Source organism: Nannospalax galili, unplaced genomic scaffold (genome assembly GCF_000622305.1).
Source record: "Nannospalax galili isolate Female #2095 unplaced genomic scaffold, S.galili_v1.0 scaffold286, whole genome shotgun sequence".
Classification (NCBI taxonomy): domain Eukaryota; kingdom Metazoa; phylum Chordata; class Mammalia; order Rodentia; family Spalacidae; genus Nannospalax; species Nannospalax galili.
In genome coordinates, this window is record NW_008359442.1 from 8,302,271 (window position 1) to 8,306,280 (window position 4,010).

Consider the following 4,010-nt stretch of genomic DNA (forward strand, 5'->3'; position numbering starts at 1 on the left):
ATAATCTTTATCAGGGAGCATGTCTGGGAACCAGGCAGAGAGCATCATTATGATGTATTGTTATTGTTTTAATTTTAGGACAATACTTCTGAGAAAACAAAAATTATTAGGTATAGAAGTATACATCTTGGGTTATTAAGTTGGGTAAAATTGCAAACATATTGAAATATATATGTTCACAAATTTTGATTCATAGTGAGACCAGGGACATGTTCTTTCTGGTAAGAATGTTGTAAAGGTAAAATTAGATTGAATTGCTTAAGTACTTTTCCTCTTTAATGCATTTGTCAAATAAAAATCAAATGAAGCCACATTTATCAGCAGCTGTCTGTGTCCTGTGCATTCTTTGAGAGCTCTGTGTGCATAACCACATGATTTTTGTATTGCACATTGTACGTTTTCTCTCTACATTTAATGTATAGTCATATACATTGAAACATTGCTAGTTTATAACCTCCAACTGTAATTTTGAATTGAAATGTAAGCTAAATGACATATAAAATAGATCCCAGAGTACTCTGTGCATTTGTGTTTGTTTAGCTGGTGGACAAAGGCATGAAAGACAGGTGCAAAAATAAAACCTCCTTTGTAACCCAGAACCCGTTGTTCAGTATGAGTTTTAATTCACGCATGAAGGAATACGACAAAACACCTCAAAGTGATGGTGTTGAGAGAAAAGATGGCTCAGGAATGAGGCAGTCCCAAGGCAACCAGCCTCAGGCCAGGGTATGCCAGCTCCCAAGGGACTGAATGAATGAACTGTGAGGAATCTTATCACAGAGGATGAGTATCTCCATAATCATAGGTGCTTCTATATTGATCTCAAAATTCTGAGCTCAAGACTTGGCATGTAAGAAAGAAAATAATTGGAGAGCCAAGATGGTGGTGCAACCAAATCAGTGGTGGAGATGGTGACTCTCAGCACAAGGACTTCAAACATGACTCCAATCTTCTTCATTTTTATGAAGAATCTTGATGCTTCTATATCAGTCTAAAAATTTTGCACTCAAGACTTGGTATATAAGAGGAAAAATAACCTGAGAGCCAAGATGGCAGAGTCATGCTGGCCTGATTGTCCATGCCCAATATCCAGGTGGAGCCGAGCCAGAGCCAGTCTGTGCATCCACATGCCCTGGTAGCACCCGTGGCCAGTCTACCACCATCATCATCCAGTGTCTGTCAACACCTGGCTTCAGTCCTCAACAACATTAGGAATCTGAAAAGTCTACAGATTTCAGAAAATAAGCCAGCGGACGCAGGTGTAAAGCTGTCATATGAAGCTGTGAAACTTCCCAACTGCCCTGAGGGAATCTTGGATCAGAGGCCTATGAGCTAACTGTTACCTGCTATGAGGACCTAGCTGCTTCTTTTACCCACAGTAAAACCCCATGGGGTATCAGTCTGTTGGAGAACACCTTGGTCCACGGTGGGGCCACTGTGCTGAATGAAGCCTAGGAACAGCCAAAGTGTAACCTGTATGCAATGACTGTGAACAAACAACTTTGATGAGAAAACCAAGAGTTTCTGATGCTGAGAAAAAGAGAAATTCCTACTTGACATTCCCAAGCAGAATATAAAAGAAACAGATATTAAGAGCGAGGGGGCTGGAGAGCTAGCTTAGTGTTTAAGAGCACTGACTACTCTTGCAGAGGACCTGGGTTCTATTTTCAGCATCCACATGGCAACAAACGACTGTCTGTAACTCCAGTTCCAGGGAATCAGATGCCCTCTTTTGACATCCTTGGGCACCGCATGACACCATGCACTTACCTACATGCAGGCATTATACACATACACATAAAATAAAATTAATAATTTTAAAAAAAGGAATTAAGAGTGAAAAGCCCATTTTAAGAAACCTGGGCATATTCTGACTAAAACCATGTACCACAGAAAGGAAGTGGGTACTTAATTTGGCACACCTGAGTGTAAGAACTATAGATCACTGACACACTAATAAGATATAATTTCTCCAGCGCCCAGCTCAGAGGTGTTATGAAAGATGAGTGGAGTTTCTCACTTGCTAATGGAAGACAGGAAGTCAGGGGTTGGGGAGGGGGGATTAGGATGAGGGTGGAGATGGGGGAAGGAGATCTGAATATAATAAAAATTCATTCTTGAATCAATAAAATTCTCTTTAAAAATAGGACATTAAAACTACTTTACATTCTAATTCATTAGTGTACTGCTTGCATTAGTAAATTTATAAAATACTGATTATAGGGGCTGGAGAGATGGTTGCTCTTGCAGAGGACCTGGGTTCTTTCCAGCACACACATGGAAGCTAACAGCAGTCCATAACTCCAGTTCCAGAGGATGTGACACCTCCCGGCCTCTTTGGGCAGTGCATGTACATAAAATAAAAATTAATAAGTCAACTCCTCCCCAAATACTGACTATATTGATTATACAATGATTCCAGTTTGGTAAAATAATCATAATAGCATAGGATGCCTCTCAGTAGGAGGCATTTCTTGGGATTTTCCCATGCTTTCAACAATGCCAGTTCCTGAGCTCTGGCCTGGAAAGCAGGTCTACTGGAATGGACAGGAGACCCAGACACCTCCGTTTCTCATAGACATCACTAGCCATCCTGATGTGTGTCTGGTACTGAGAAGCTCCTATTCAGAGGCACAGAGGAGTTAGACGGAAGGAATACTCATTTTGTATATAGGTAAGTTGACGCTCTAAGAAGGGGCTTGCTCAGGATCAGTAGTGGGAGAGGTGATGAGAACTAACATTAGAGTCTCCTGTCTAGCTGCCCTTTCAGCTCATTCTAGCGTCACACAGAATCAGAAGTTGTCCAGGTGGGAGCATAGGTGTTTTCTAAACTCGAAGAGTTTTTTTTTTTAATTACATTTTAATTTATCTATCTTGTGTGACTAGGGGTGCAGGCACAGCACATTGTATACTTGACTCTCAAAAGACAACTTTCAGGAGCCAGTTTTCTCCTTCTACCACGTGGGAATCAAACTTCTGAGGATCAAACTTTGGCCTTCAGTCTTGGCAGTAAGCACCTTTGCCCACTGAGCCATCTTGCAAGCTCCATGAATCTGTTTTGTATGCCTATGTGTTCTTATGCTGCTCTGAGAGTATGCATTGTATTTGTCATGAGATCAAAAACAAAGAGTATCAAGAAATAGATAACAAAGAAAATATTTATATATTTTAGAATATCAATATTATACTTTAAAAGTACTATTTAAAATTAATGAACTGATTGAATGATTATTTCATTCAACAATCATTTACTTACTAAATGGCAGTTGTTAGATGAGGCACTGTGCATATACAAAAAGACAAGGTCTCACCCTGAGAAAAACCTGGAATTCTCTTCTAATCAATAAGGTGAGAAAGGAAAGCTGCTAACCGATCACAGTCATTTGTGCAATTGGCCTTAACAACGTATCCAAACAAAAATCCATTCTAAGGTGAATATTTTTAGTCAGTGACCAATACTGGCCTTACAGTCAATTTGAATGGAAGAATTTTGTGTTAATCATAACTTTTAAGTTTGGCAAAGAACGGAGTCTGCAATCTTTCTCTTAAAGGCTGAGAAATTGATGAATGAAAGTGTCCAGTGACTGGTAGCTCAGGGATTCCTAGTTGAATGAAGGTCACAGGAAGTGTAGTGAGGAGGATTTCATGACAGCCTCTAGTGAGTGGCCTCAAAGTTTTCTTGACTCTGACCCACTCTAAAAACATAATCTTCCTTTGCAACCAGGTATACGTACATGCATAATACAAAAGCAAAATACTCATGAGTAAAAATTTAGCACATAAAATGAGTATAAGTTTGCATGGGTCCTGTGCATGCTGATACTATGGTTGTAGGTTCATATGAGCAAGGTCCCAGGAACTTTTAGGACTCTATTTCCATATGGTCATACACCTCCTCCCTGACTCTTACATTCTTTCTGTCCCCTCTTCCACAGTGGTCCCTGAGCCCTGAGTCGGTGTAAATTAATATAGGAGTCCTGTCCAAGGACCAGCATTCTGCAGACTCTTGA

The 4,010-nt window shown here is 40.1% G+C and overlaps 1 pseudogene; it reads left to right on the plus strand.

The window, feature by feature from the left end:
* The first annotated feature begins 521 nt into the window (after positions 1 to 521).
* On the plus strand, positions 522 to 643 carry LOC115068459 (annotated as a pseudogene).
* The last annotated feature ends 3,367 nt before the right edge of the window (positions 644 to 4,010 follow it).